This window comes from Notolepis coatsorum (assembly GCF_963971535.1).
Source record: "Notolepis coatsorum genome assembly, chromosome: 14".
Lineage (NCBI taxonomy): Eukaryota > Metazoa > Chordata > Actinopteri > Aulopiformes > Paralepididae > Notolepis > Notolepis coatsorum.
In genome coordinates, this window is record NC_140178.1 from 44,643,738 (window position 1) to 44,660,023 (window position 16,286).

Consider the following 16,286-nt stretch of genomic DNA (forward strand, 5'->3'; position numbering starts at 1 on the left):
ACGTGCCGTGAAGTGGGCCTCTTTGCCCCTGAATAGAGCCTTGAGAACCGTGTGCGAATAGATAGCTAAAGTGTCAGAGTTTAATGCTGTATCGTCGAGTTCGACTTATTCTATTGTGAAGTAATAGTCTATTATTTATAGTGTATCGTGCGGCTACCGTTCTACAGTGACCAGCATTACCACCGGTTCGTCGTACCCCTAGCTAGTGCACTTATCCAGGCTGGGCGGCCTAAACTCGCGCCACCACCCGAGGAGTCCTAGACGAGAACCGTTGGATATGTACACCGGAGAACCTACACCGGCGAATGCAGAGCCTTTTCCGGCTGGATTATATTGCTTTGGTACTGTGGCTGCTGGAGCAGAGAACCGTCTACCCCACTGCTGTGTGCGATCTACCCTGTGAGGAGCACCATCGAGCCCGCCTCTAGGACCACAGAGGCTGGCTAGCTTTCATCCATGCTGTCGTGCATACTGGAGTATAGCTGTTGCTTTGTCTACGGACCAAGGGATTATTGCACTGGCTCCTGTATCTGGAGCCTCGTTATTCCGCGTTGATCCAGACTTTGCTCCCGAACATTCCTCTACCCTGCTGGCTTACAACCGGAGGGAACCCCTTAGTGTCTCCAGCTGACTACGAGTGTGCCTTATGTAATTCTTATGCTACAGGTGGCGTCAGTTATACCCATCTTACTATGCTCATGGACTTACGCTCTTGACTTACTTAAGTGTTCTTCGCCTTACAAGCGCAATCATAATTCTCAATCTGTAACCTACCGTTGCTGCTCTAATAATAAATACCTCTAACTAGAACTTTCTTTGTCAAGCCGTATTCTTGTGTGGGTGTTCACCAGATATACCGTGTACTGTATGGCCAGTAATTAAAGTACATAACTAAGTAGTGGTTTAATGATACCATACTCTCAATACAGTCAGGGAATTGTACCCCTCAGTTACAGGTGGCATTCCCCTTTAACCACACACACACTTGCACGCGCACACACACACACACACACACACACACACACACACACACACACACACACACACACACTCAAATTACTAATATACTCCCTATTTAACTGTATTCACAGCACATAAAACAAACAGAAGGAATTCAGGAATGACTCACATTGTGTTGATGAGATTAATCTAAAAATACACAGCGCTTATCAGGCATCACGGCTGAAGAATAGTGGCTTTGCACAGAATGTTTGTGTAGTTCTCTTTTTTCCAACATGGCTGCCTGTAACCATTTATAATTAAAATGCCTCATTTCTGTGCAGTGGTAGAGTAGGTAATACATTGGACACTATTAATCACTACAGTATTTATATGGTAAACCTATAGTGTGAATGAAAGATCAACAACACAGGAACACTATTAATCACTACAGTATTTATATGGTAAACCTATAGTGTGAATGAAAGAACAACAACACAGGGACACTATTAATCACTACAGTATTTCTGTGGTAAATCTCGATAGTATGTATGAAAACAAATATAGGTTTTACTATAGTTCATGTTTTCAAAAAGGGAACACAATGATTGAATAAAAGTATATAAAAGAACTGAATAAAAAAAGTCAATCACATTTATTTATCACAGAAAATGTGCAGCATCAATATGTATGTTCAATGTGTAGCGATTCAGAAAGGTATGTAGAGCGTGAGGCCATTAGTGGCCGGATGCATGTGTGACCTCACAACGCAGTCAGAAGAACGCACACACACACATACACATGAACACAAATACACTATCTCACTCACACACACACACACACACACACGCACGCACACACACACACACGCACACACACACAATACACTCTTTCACACACATGCACACTCTCGCTACGGATGTGCATTACGATCAATTTCATTGACGTCAAAAAAAAGACTAGTCCTAAAATAGATGCCAGGCCTAACATGCTCTGCAAAAACATTGTTGTCAGTAGGAACCATTGACAGTAGTATGCCTTATGAATATGATAACCACATCAAATATATTTGAAATGCTTAGGCTAAATGGGGAAGCATCAGTAATACAGTACAGCTGCTGCTACTGAAATCATTTGCACAAACACATAGTGCAGACATATCACCAACGATACCTGGGATGGTTTCCTTCAGTAGTGTTGAGGAATTCATTCCTACATAACTTTCCCTGATTATTACCCTGCCCCATAAGCCCCATCAGCCCCCACCCTTGAGTACAAGAGGCTTTGACCCCCTCCTCTAGTCTCAGGCAGTGTTTTTTAGGTGGCCATGGAAGCACACTCCTAGCGTATCCATCTCTCTAATTGTATTTAATTAATTAATCTTGTTAATACATTTATGTTGATCATGATGATATGTCTAATCTATGTGCCTAATTAATTGAGTGGTATCATCGTTTTCCCATGTGAACTGTGCGTGGCTCTTCAGCTGCAGACTATCCCAGCTCCCCGTAACTAATATAGACCAAGCCCTGCATCACTTCTTAAGCCAGGCACAGTGCCTTATGCATGCAGACGGTTTTCTCCTTTATGTGTATATATATATCTGTATATTAGGGCAGTCAACGTTAACACTCGCGATTAATCTGGAAACCTTAACATGTAATTATTTATTATTTTTTATGCTAATTATTCATATTACCACATTTGACCCCAACTTCCTCCCGTAATTCCAGAGCAGATGTTTACCTGACTGAATTACTGAAAGGCAACCACAGATAACACGATGACTGAGGAGACATATCCTGGTGTGTTGAACAGCAAATAGCATTTTTTTTAAGGATCCAGATGGAACTTTAGATAAAGTCCAAAGTTGTATGCACACATTGCAGTGATGAACACATCTTGATTAGAACGTAAAATTCATTATTTTCATCATGGCAGCACCCAGAAAACAGACAGTAATTTTGAGAAGTTGGACCATTTCAACAACTTTGGGTTTGTGTTTGACAAATAAGTGGCTCAGATGTTTAAGATAAGATAAGATAAGATATTCCTTTATTAATCCCCTTGGGGAAATTCCAGAATAGGTTATATAAAATGCTTCTGAGTAAGTAAAATGAAACGGTAGACGTACGGTTGCAGTGCAGGTAAGCAAATGTGAGTCCAGTAGAGGAGGAAATAATACGAGTCGGAGAATGATTGCTCTTTCTTTGCGGTGCCTTTTAATGTAAGAACACAGAGCACAGAGAATCCAGGGAAAGACGCCAGGCGTCAACTTGAGAGCAAGGTAGATACAGGACAATATTCAAGAGCGAGAAGGTCAGCACAATCTCCAGCTCCTTCCACACGATACACGGCTTGAAGCCTCGACAGGGGCAAAGAGAAACAACAAGTGAATAAATAGTCAAAACCCCAAACATTCCAATGCGTCAATTAGTAACAGGTAATTGACAGCTCGTGACAGCAACCAGTGGTGACAGAACAAGGAGTGACACATCAGGAATAGGGCGTGACCAACAGTGAGTGCAGATACCTACCACCAGAGGAAATAACTCCAGAATGACAGTGGGGTTCCTAAGACAAGAACCCTGAACGTTACAGTACCTCCCCCCGACGAACGGCACCTGACGTTCACCTAGGGGCCTCGGGATGCAGCCGCCGGAAATCATCGATCAGGCTGGGGTCTAAAATATCCCTTTGAGGCACCCAAGAACGCTCCTCTACCCCGTACCCCTCCCAATCCACCAAGAACTGAAACCCCCTACCCCTCCGCCTACAACTCAGGATCCTCCGCACCGTATAGACAGGTTGACCATCAATAATGCGAGGCGGAGGAACCGCAGGAAGTGGCGGGGACAAGGGCGATGAGAGGAATGGCTTCAACAGGGACACATGAAACGTTGGATGAACCCTCATAGAGGCCTGAAGCCGCAGCCTGTAAGCCACAGGGTTCACCCGACGAACCACTTTAAAGGGGCCTATGAAGCGAGGAGCCAGCTTCCTGGATTCCACCAGGAGAGGGAGATCACGGGTGGAAAGCCAAACCCGCTGTCCAGGACGGAAAACCGGAGCCAGACGACGCTTGCGGTTAGCCTGCCGCTGAGCTTCAACCAAGGCCTTCTGCAGCGCCGCCCGCACCCCATTCCACGTCCTGCGACAGCGAGCCACATGTGCCTGGGCCGATGGCACCTCAGCCTCCTGCTCCTGTTCGGGAAACAGAGGAGGTTGAAAACCATATTGACACTGAAAGGGAGACATACCAGTAGAAGAGGAGAGGAGGGTATTATGCGCGTACTCCGCCCAGGCCAACCTCCTACTCCAAGTTGCCGGGCACCCGGCAACGTAACACCTCAGGATGCCCTCCAGATCCTGGTTGACGCGCTCCGTCTGCCCGTTCGACTGCGGGTGAAACCCAGACGACAGGCTGACGGAGGCGCCGAGGCTGGAGGCAAATGCCTTCCAGAACCTGGAGGCGAACTGAGGACCCCGGTCAGACACAATATCCACTGGGAGCCTGTGGACCCGAAAGACGTGCTGCACCACCAGGTCAGCAGTCTCTCGAGCCGAGTGAAGTTTGGGGAGGGGAATGAAGTGGGCCGCCTTGGAAAAGCGATCCACTACCACCAAGATGGCAGTGAACCCATCTGACAGGGGAAGGCCAGAAATTAAATCCAGGGATATGTGTGACCAGGGCCGTTTAGGAATAGGAAGCGGTCTGAGGAGACCCGCTGGTGCACGGCGAGAGGTCTTACTACACGCGCACACCGGACAGGCCGCCACGTAGGAACGCGTATCCCCCATCTCTGTAGGCCACCAGAACCTCCTACGGATAAACTCCAGGGTCCTGGCGGCCTCAGGGTGGCCGGTGAGTGAAGAGGTATGTGCCCACTGCAGCAGTCGCCAGCGAGCAGCCTTGGGCACATACATCCGCCCCGGAGGACCCCCACCGGGATCAGGCTCCCGTGCCAGAGCCGATCTTACCACCCTATCTATGCCCCATGACACGGGTGCAAAAATAAGGGCCTGTGGAATAATAGGGTGGGGCTTCTCCTCCCGGTCCGGAGTATCAAACTGACGAGAAAGAGCGTCAGGTTTGACGTTCTTGGAACCAGGCCGGTAGGAGATGGAAAATCGAAATCGAGTGAAGAATAACGCCCACCTGGCCTGGCGAGCATTAAGGCGTTTAGCCCCTTGGATGTAAGCCAAGTTCTTATGATCAGTCCAAACAATGAAAGGATGTGCCGCCCCCTCTAACCAATGTCTCCATTCCTCCAGTGCCAACTTGATTGCCAACAACTCCCGATTACCCACGTCGTAGTTGCGCTCGGCCGGAGACAACCGGCGCGAAAGAAAAGCGCAAGGATGCACTTTCCCGTCCTTTAAACATCTCTGAGAGATCACCCCCCCCACCGCGATGTCAGAGGCATCCACCTCCACAATAGACTGAGCCTCCGAATCGTGGCGGATTAATACAGGAGCGGAGGTAAACCGACATTTAAGGTCGCAGAAGGACGACTCTGCCCGCGGCGACCATTCAAAGCCAGGGGGAGAGGCCTTAGTGAGAGCTGTCAGAGGATTGACTAAGGCGCTGAAATTGCGAATAAAACGCCTGTAGAAATTTGCGAAACCCAAAAACCATTGTAATTATTTGAGCGACGAAGGGCGTGACCAGTCCAAGACTGCACTCACCTTGGCTGGATCCATGCGAAGATCACCCTTCGTCAACACAAAGCCCAAGAAATACACAGTGTCAGTGTGAAACACACACTTCTCTGCCTTAACAAATAGTTGATGCTTAAGGAGACGTTGAAGCACCTCACGAACGTGCAGTTGGTGTTGCACCATATCGCAAGAAAAAATGTTGATGTCATCTAAGTACACAAATATAGACACCCCAATTAAATCCCGCAGCACGTCGTTGACCAGGGCTTGGAAAACTGCCGGAGCATTAGCTAAACCAAAAGGCATGACTAAATACCGTAATTCCTCTAATAGTAACCCCGGCTTGTATTTGTTTCAACTGTAGCGGGTACCAGGCTTGTATTAGGAGGAGGCATGTATAAGAGAGAGGCCTATATTTCAAATTTTCAAACAGATCATAATGAATAAATCAACATTTTGTGTCAGTTTGAACCCAGTAAAATGTACTGGGTTCATTTATTGAAACCAAGTACTGTATGAAATAGTAAACAGTGCAATTACAGGTGGTCACTGGTCATTTCAACGTTTTCAAAGTGAAATCAAGTAACTTTACCTTAGCAGCTCCGGGTACAGTAGGTAGCAACGTTAGCTCTCATAACGTTAGCCAGTTAGCAGCTCCAGGTGCTGTGGGTAACAACGCTAGCTCTCATAACGTTAGCCAGTTAGCAGCTCCGGGTACTGTAGGTAGCAACGTTAGCTCTCATAACGTTAGCCAGTTAGCAGCTCCGGGTACTGTAGGTAGCAACATTAGCTCTCATAACGTTAGCCAGTTAGCAGCTCCGGGTACTGTAGGTAGCAACGTTAGCTCTCATAACGTTAGCCAGTTAGCAGCTCCGGGTACTGTAGGTAGCAACGTTAGCTCTCATACCGTTAGCCAGTTAGCAGCTCCGGGTATTGTAGGTAGCAACGTTAGCTCTCATAACGTTAGCCAGTTAGCAGCTCCGGGTACTGTAGGTAGCAACTTAGCCAGTTAGCAGCTCCGGGTACTGTAGGTAGCAACGTTAGCTCTCATAACGTTAGCCAGTTAGCAGCTCCTGGTGCTGTGGGTAGCAACGTTAGCTCTCATAACGTTAGCCAGTTAGCAGCTCCGGGTGCTGTGGGTAGCAATGTTAGCTCTCATAACGTTAGCCAGTTAGCAGCTCCGGGTGCTGTGGGTAGCAACGTTGGCTCTCATAGCGTTAGCCAGTTAGCAGCTCCGGGTGCTGTGGGTGGCAACGTGCTCTTTTACCGTCAGCTGCTTTCAGCTCTGTTGTTGTTGTGTTACGTGCTGCACGCGACCCGTGTTCCATACGGAAGTAAGGAGAGGTTCGCTCACATGTATATTAGTAACCCGGTTTGTATTAGGAGGCCGGCTTATAATTGCTTAGCTCAACAGCGCACCCGGATATTAATAGAGACCCGGATTTTAATAGAATACAGGTTACTATTAGAGGAATTACGGTACTCATAATGCCCATTGGGAGTATTAAATGCTGTCTTCCACTCATCTCCTTCTCTAATCCTGACCAAATTGTATGCATTACGTAAGTCAAGTTTAGAAAAGACCTGCGCCCCTTGTAAGCACTCAAAGGCGGTGTCCATGAGAGGCAAAGGGTATCGGTTCTTGATGGAAACGTCGTTCAATCCCCTATAATCTATGCACGGCCGCTGAGCAACAAAAAAGAAGCCAGCGCCTGCAGGGGATGTGGACGGTCGAATATGCCCCGCGGACAGTGCCTTTCGAATATAAGTGTTCATGGACACAGTCTCGGGGCGAGAGAGAGAAAACATCCGCCCACGGGACGGAGAGGTACCAGGTAGAAGATTAATGGGACAGTCGTAAGGTCTATGAGGCGGTAGTGCGTTAGCACGCGTCTTACTAAAAACGTCCGCCAGGTCAAAATAGACCGCAGGAACTCCTGCTAAATCGGGGTTGGGAGATAAGACGGAGTCTGCAACGTTCACCGTCATCCTGGAGAGAGACAAAAGAGGGGGGAGGAGGGGCGGGTGAACTCTCACCAGTGTCAGCCTTGACGCCGCTTCCCATGGAGAGTTCACCCGTAGCCCAATTAATACACGGGTTATGCACAGCAAGCCAGGGGTGACCTAGCACAATCATGGAACAGGGAGACATAACAAAAAAATAAAAAATTATTCCCACCCATTACCCGCCACCTGCACCCGTAGCTGCCTGGTGCACTGGGTAATGACTCCACAGCCCAGAGGTTGACCATCCAAAGAGTGAACCGGAATAGGTACCTCTTGGTCTTCCAAAGGAACCCCCCACTCAAGTGTCAACCCCTCATGGATTAAATTGCCCGCCGCCCCAGAATCCACCAAAGCCTTGTTAGTCACAATCACATCCCCCCACCCAATAGTAATATTCAAAAAAGTGCGATTGTCATCAGTAACCGGGGAGGAATGCCCACCTGCTATTACTCCCCCAGAGTCTAGCGGCCCCCCCCCGTTTCCCGAATATCCCCGACAACTCGAAAACCGATGCCCCGTGCGGCCACAGCGGAAACTGTGCTTCTCTTCAATGCGCCTCAGCCTCTCTGCCTCGGATTAATCTTTTATTGCCAGGTTGATGAGGAAGTCCAAGCGCTCGGGTAGCTCACGGGTGGACAGCTCATCCCGCATGCGCACTGAGAGCCCCTGTGCAAACAGTACGCAGCAAGGAATCTCCGGCCAGGCCGCCTCCCGAGCAGACTATGCGAAGATCAATTGCATAATCCACAACAGTGCGAATGCCTTGCCGGCAGGACAGGAGTCGACTGCCGGCCTCATAAATGGAAATCACCCGGGAGGTGTCAAATACATGACGCATCTCCCGGGTGAAGGCATCCACACTGTTGCAGATCTGCGATGCATTCTCCCATTCGGCAGTAGCCCAGGAAAGGGCCCGGCCAGTAAGCAAGGTGATTATATAAGCTACCGAGACACATGTGTGGGGAAAGTGGGAGGGTACTGTAGGTAGCAACGTTAGCTCTCATAACGTTAGCCAGTTAGCAGCTCCTGGTGCTGTGGGTAGCAACGTTAGCTCTCATAACGTTAGCCAGTTAGCAGCTCCGGGTGCTGTGGGTAGCAATGTTAGCTCTCATAACGTTAGCCAGTTAGCAGCTCCGGGTGCTGTGGGTAGCAACGTTGGCTCTCATAGCGTTAGCCAGTTAGCAGCTCCGGGTGCTGTGGGTGGCAACGTGCTCTTTTACCGTCAGCTGCTTTCAGCTCTGTTGTTGTTGTGTTACGTGCTGCATGCGACCCGTGTTCCATACGGAAGTAAGGAGAGGTTCGCTCACATGTATATTAGTAACCCGGTTTGTATTAGGAGGCCGGCTTATAATTGCTTAGCTCAACAGCGCACCCGGATATTAATAGAGACCCGGATTTTAATAGAATACAGGTTACTATTAGAGGAATTACGGTACTCATAATGCCCATTGGGAGTATTAAATGCTGTCTTCCACTCATCTCCTTCTCTAATCCTGACCAAATTGTATGCATTACGTAAGTCAAGTTTAGAAAAGACCTGCGCCCCTTGTAAGCACTCAAAGGCGGTGTCCATGAGAGGCAAAGGGTATCGGTTCTTGATGGAAACGTCGTTCAATCCCCTATAATCTATGCACGGCCGCTGAGCAACAAAAAAGAAGCCAGCGCCTGCAGGGGATGTGGACGGTCGAATATGCCCCGCGGACAGTGCCTTTCGAATATAAGTGTTCATGGACACAGTCTCGGGGCGAGAGAGAGAAAACATCCGCCCACGGGACGGAGAGGTACCAGGTAGAAGATTAATGGGACAGTCGTAAGGTCTATGAGGCGGTAGTGCGTTAGCACGCGTCTTACTAAAAACGTCCGCCAGGTCAAAATAGACCGCAGGAACTCCTGCTAAATCGGGGTTGGGAGATAAGACGGAGTCTGCAACGTTCACCGTCATCCTGGAGAGAGACAAAAGAGGGGGGAGGAGGGGCGGGTGAACTCTCACCAGTGTCAGCCTTGACGCCGCTTCCCATGGAGAGTTCACCCGTAGCCCAATTAATACACGGGTTATGCACAGCAAGCCAGGGGTGACCTAGCACAATCATGGAACAGGGAGACATAACAAAAAAATAAAAAATTATTCCCACCCATTACCCGCCACCTGCACCCGTAGCTGCCTGGTGCACTGGGTAATGACTCCACAGCCCAGAGGTTGACCATCCAAAGAGTGAACCGGAATAGGTACCTCTTGGTCTTCCAAAGGAACCCCCCACTCAAGTGTCAACCCCTCATGGATTAAATTGCCCGCCGCCCCAGAATCCACCAAAGCCTTGTTAGTCACAATCACATCCCCCCACCCAATAGTAATATTCAAAAAAGTGCGATTGTCATCAGTAACCGGGGAGGAATGCCCACCTGCTATTACTCCCCCAGAGTCTAGCGGCCCCCCCCCGTTTCCCGAATATCCCCGACAACTCGAAAACCGATGCCCCGTGCGGCCACAGCGGAAACTGTGCTTCTCTTCAATGCGCCTCAGCCTCTCTGCCTCGGATTAATCTTTTATTGCCAGGTTGATGAGGAAGTCCAAGCGCTCGGGTAGCTCACGGGTGGACAGCTCATCCCGCATGCGCACTGAGAGCCCCTGTGCAAACAGTACGCAGCAAGGAATCTCCGGCCAGGCCGCCTCCCGAGCAGACTATGCGAAGATCAATTGCATAATCCACAACAGTGCGAATGCCTTGCCGGCAGGACAGGAGTCGACTGCCGGCCTCATAAATGGAAATCACCCGGGAGGTGTCAAATACATGACGCATCTCCCGGGTGAAGGCATCCACACTGTTGCAGATCTGCGATGCATTCTCCCATTCGGCAGTAGCCCAGGAAAGGGCCCGGCCAGTAAGCAAGGTGATTATATAAGCTACCGAGACACATGTGTGGGGAAAGTGCGGGGTTGTAACTGAAAGATGAGAGAACACTGAGTGAAAAACTCACGACAACCTTCTGGAGATCCTCCATACCGGTCCGGGGGTGGCAGCCTTGGCTCGCGGATCTCCTCTCTCCTGTCTAGAGGTCCCAGCTCTCCTCCCCCGCTGGCCGGCGGCATTCCAGCTGCAACTCCCCTGGCTGCTCCCGACTCGGCAGCAGTGGACCGGACGTCGTTGACTGCCGCTAAGGCCGAATTCGCCGTCTCCCGGGAGGATATGGTCAGGTCTCCTAGCCGACCCAGTTCAACGTTGACTGCCGACTGACAATCGAGCACAGCTCTCAGCTGTTCCCGCTGTGCGATCATTTCATTCCTTATTTCCTCCATGGAGCTCATTATGGTCGAGGCTTCTGTTACGGTTGCAGTGCCGGTAAGCAAATGTGAGTCCAGTAGAGGAGGAAATAATACGAATCGGAGAATGATTGCTCTTTCTTTGCGGTGCCTTTTAATGTAAGGACACAGAGCACAGAGAATCCAGGGAAAGACGCCGGGCGTCAACTTGAGAGCAAGGTAGATACAGGAGAATATTCAAGAGCGAGAAGGTCAGCACAATCTCCAGCTCCTTCCACACGATACACGGTCTGAAGCCTCGACAGGGGCAAAGAGAAACACAAAGTGAATAAATAGTCAAAACCCCAAACATTCCAATGCACAGCTCGTGACAGCAACCAGTGGTGACAGAACAAGGAGTGACACATCAGGAATAGGGCGTGACCAACAGTGAGTGCAGATACCTACCACCAGGGGAAATAACTCCAGAATGACAGTGGGGTTCCTAAGACAAGAACCCCGAACGTTACAGACGTAGGCATGTAGACGCCCGGGAGATCAAACATTTATTTCAGTCTATGTTATGCTATGCTATGATATGAAGCAAGCAAAGCGTAGCGTTACATATATACAGCCAGGAACCAGCAACTGGGTCGGTAACTCCTGTCTGAACATGGTCATTAGTGTAAAGGGGGGTAAGCCTTAAAACACACACAGACACACACACCACCCTGTCCAAATGCAATGACATTTTGTCTTTCAATGCTGGAGATATTCTTGCTGAATACAATATGTACGTATGTGAAAAATGTGAAAGCGTGAAAAAGCCATGGCACTCTGTCTTCAGTGTGGTTTTTTTTTAAGTTGTCACTGCACTGGCTTCATAATTTTTTTTTAACTCTGCAGCAGATTAACCCTTTCATGCCCCTTAACTGTATCAACTAGATCCAGGCTTGTACAGTGTTTATCAAGCATCTTAGAAGAAGGACTTTTAATCTGAGACCAGATTGGCTCATATAAATTATATTGAGGGTATATGGTCATGTGACCTCAGTACTGATCCTAGATCAGTACTCATACCCGCAGAGGTATGATAAACATGGTCCCTGCTCTCCATCAGGCATAAGCTGCTTCGATTGTGCTACAATAATAAGTCCGTAACCTGGTGCGAGGGATGGAGAGGAGACCTAGACCAGAGGATCGTAGGTTCCGGGATGGGGTGTGCTGGTGGAGGAGATCAGACAGGTATCGGGGGGCGAGGGCATGGAGGGACTTGTAGGTGAGGAGCAGGAGTTTGAAAGTGATGCGGAACTTGACTGGGAGCCAGTGAAGGTGTATTCTCCTTTATAGCTGTTTCCATTATGCTATGACAATAGGGGTGTAACGATGCATCGATTAATTGAAATGCATCGATTCTAATGTGACGATTCAACTGCATCGATTTGAAAATGTTAGAATTGATTATAATCAAAATTAATCGAAATAAAAAATTTCAAAAAAAAAATTTCTTTGTGTATAGTTTTTATTTACCTATAGTCCATTCATGCTGAGTGAATCAGTTCCCCCAGCCACATTTGTGTATTCAACATTTTTTGGGGAATTAACTGATAGAACATTTATCTAATATGTTTTTTTTTTTGATCAAATTTTTTTTATTATTAATTACATGAAACAGGACAACACAATAACCACAGTAACAAAAAACATAACTTTCACAGGAGAATAACAAACAATAATAATACAGAATAATAAATTATAAAGACAAAAAGAAAAAGAAACAGCGTCCAACCTATCAAATATAGATGGCTACTTCAATAACAAAAAGGGTCTTCAAAACATGGCAACCTTTCCCCACCTTTACAAAGTGGAGTGACTTAAAAGATTGTTTATGAGAGTGTTGCCGCAGATTTACTGTAGATAGCCTAGGTCCCTTACACATGTTCAAGACTGCCAAACTTGCAGAAGGTAAAGTGTAAGAAGAAAGAAATTCTTCCTCCAAGTTGGTTGACAGGTCAATCAGTCTGTCAACATTAGTCTCTTGGGGAGATGGCATGTGAGTTGACATATAGCGCAGAATAGCTAAATACCAACCCCCCCTAAAATCCCCCCAGTCAAAGTTAAGAAGGACAAGACAAAAACCAAGACAGACAAGACATTTCCTCCTCCCCCTCCCCAGAGACCGCCGGACCCCCCCGATCAAGCGCCCCAACCCCGCTCAGCCGCACACTGCGGTCTTTACCTTCTCAGCTGCTGCGAACCACAGGTCAATTCCAGCCTGCCCTACCCCGATCACCCGGGCCGTGGATATCTCAAGATAAATCACATCCAATAGAGTTAGGGACCAGTTAATCATTGTAAGCTTCTCAGGCTCCTTCCATCTCATTGCTATTAGCTTCTTCGCTGCTGTGACGCCCGCTAGGACAACCCTTTTCAGTTGTACGGACGCGGGTAGTGTCGTTATATCGTTCAGGAGTAGCGTAACAGCTGTGAATGGGATAGTTAAGCCACACAGATCTGAAAGTTTGTCCGTTATTGACCTCCAGAAGCGGGCCACTGGTGGGCAATCCCAATACATATGCATATAAGTGCCAGTGGCCTTTTGAGAGCACAAAGTGCACCGAGAGTCGGTTATCAGTCCCATAGCAAATAGCTTCCTAGGTGTAAGATAGGTCCTATGAATATAATTAAAATTAATTTGCTGGTGATTGGGGTTGCGGGAAGATAATGCCACATTTGCCCAAACATCATCCCAGTCAAACTCGGGGTCCAACTCCGGTATATCCACACGCCAGATTGTATCCAATGATAAATTTTTATACGTGGATTGAATTAAGAGCGTATAAAAGTCGGAGACAAACCCTCTGGATGTCGTCCTGTCCACTATGAGCCTGAGGAAGGGGTGTGGGTGCAAGGCTTGAGCCCACGGTACGCCATGCGCCCTCAGTGCTGACCTTAGTTGAAGGTAAAGAAAGAAGGACTCGCCGGGTAGATCATAAAATTCTCTTAAGTCCTGAAACGCACGGAGGCCGTTCTTATCATAAATATCCTCCAGAGTATGCACTCCCCTCCTTTGCCATTGAGGAATATTAACCGGCTTGTGTCCAACAAGTAATTGCTGGTTATTAAAAATTGGAGAGTCCAGGTGCCAAGGGCATTTAACCCCACACGACCTCTGTACATTACGCCACGTTTGGATCACGTGAGTTATGATCGGTCCATACCTCAGCCGGCATTTCGCAATAGAGACAGTGGAGTACACTACATCCTGTAATCTTAGCGGAGACACCGCCGCCGCTTCTAAGGAGCGCCACGATACAGCCTCTACAGGGTCTAGCCAGCACATCAAAGGTCTCAGTGAAAAGGACCAGAAATACAGTTTAAAATCAGGGATTGCGAGGCCCCCATCTTGTTTCCTACGTTGAGTAGTAGCCCTTTTGATTCTCGGGCGTTTGTTATTCCAGACAAACTTAGATACCATCGATTGTACCTTGCGCCAGTGGTCTATTGGAGGGGGCAGGGGGAGCATTGAGCTAATAAAATTTATCCTAGGCAGGATGTTCATTTTGATTATGGAAGCCCGGGCTTGTAAGGAGTTAGGAAGGGACGACCACCTGTCTAGATCCTGGCGTATTTTATCATAAGTACCCGTGAAGTTGTACTTAGTAGTTTGGTTCAGCGTGGGGAATATCTCTATGCCCAGGTATTTGAAATGTTCTACTATGGGGATATCAGCTGGTAGTCGTACCGCCTTGGCCAGTTCATTAAGAGGTAGGCAGGCTGATTTGTTCCAGTTAATCTTAAAACCTGACAATTTACCAAAGTCGTCGATTATCCTCAATAATTTTGTGGCCGACCGGGAGGGGTCGTCCATGAAAATCAGCAGGTCATCCGCATAGAGAGCAATTTTGTGTGGAGTATTGTTGACCATTATGGGGACGATGTCCTCCGATTGCCTAATAAATTGGGCCAAAGGTTCGAGGGAAAGCGCGAACAGTCCCGGGCTCAGAGGGCAACCCTGTCTAGAAGATCTGGAGACTGGAAAGAGTGTGGAACAGTTTTTGCCTGTCAGTATCATCGCAGACGGCGAGGCATACAGGACTTTAATCATATGAATAAAACTCTTTCCAAGACCCATGACCTCAAGTACCTTCCACAGATATGACCACTCAAGTCTGTCAAACGCCTTCATGGCATCCAAAGACAGAACTGTGGATGGAGTTGTATTGTCTTTACTGTTATCGATTACATGCAACAGCCTCCTAAGATTATCTGCAGCCAGACGCCCCGGGATAAAACCAGTTTGATCGCAGTGTACCAATACAGACATAAATCTCTGCAGGCGACGGGCCAGCACCTTGGCAAACACCTTTAAATCGGCCCCGAGAAGACTCAAGGGTCTATAGCTACCACAATCACTGGGATCCTTGTCCTTTTTGAGAAGTAAAGAAATCAACGCCATATTGACATCTCTTGAGAACTCCCCTTGTTCGATAGCGTAATTGATCATATCGAGCATCAATGGACCCAGTTGGTCCCAGAAAGCTAAATACACTTCGGGTGGAATACCATCCCAGCCTGGCGCCTTACCCCTCTGCATTTCAACAATAGTCTCCCTCAATTCTGCGAGAGTAATCGGTCTCCCCAGTTCCTTGGCCTCTTCCTCAGAAATGTGGGGTATCTCAAGCCCGCCAATGAACGATTCAAATCTAGAGTCATCCAGATTACCCTCTGAGCTATATAACTGTGAGTAAAACTCTTTAAAAGTGTCATTGATCTTTTTCGAATCAGTAGTGACTGCACCCTGGCTCGTCCTAATCGAGGGGATATCTGAGAAATGATCATTTGATCGTATTTTCATTGCCAATAGATGGCTAGGTCTGGAGCCGTGAAAATAGTAATTTTGTCTTGTCCTGTGTATCAAAAACTCAGACTGTTGTTTAAGTATGGAGTTTATTTCTTTTTTGACTATCTTACGTTGTGTGTTTAGTCGTTCATTATAGTCAGTTTGCAAGGATGCGTATAGGTCCGCATATAATGATTCCAGTCCTTCTAGCTTTTTTGACCGGGATTTTCGCAAATTGGAGGCAAATAGTGTGACATGACCCCTGATGAATCCTTTCAATGCGTTCCACAGGACCCTAGGGTCTTCTACTGTGCCAACGTTGATCTGCAAAAATTCAGCTAGTTTACTCCTGAACTCAGAACAGAAGTCATCGTTCTTTAGCAAGGTCGAATTAAAACGCCATCTGGGAGCTCTTGCGGAGAGCCTGCCAAAGGTTGCCGTAAGGAAAATCCCCTTGTGGTCTGAGAGAGCCAAGGGAACCAATGAGACATCGAAACTATCAAACATATTAGGGGACGCGAATGCATAGTCAATTCGAGAGAAGCTTTTGTGTCTGGCTGACAGGTGAGAGTAATCTCTGAGGGTGGGGTTGCATAA

The 16,286-nt window shown here is 47.8% G+C and overlaps 1 protein-coding gene across 1 annotated transcript in view; it reads left to right on the forward strand.

The window, feature by feature from the left end:
• Positions 1-16,286, forward strand: part of mei1 (meiotic double-stranded break formation protein 1) — a gene marked incomplete at both ends in the record, with an annotated part of 379,667 nt that overhangs the window by 276,434 nt on the left and 86,947 nt on the right. The window lies entirely within an intron of this gene.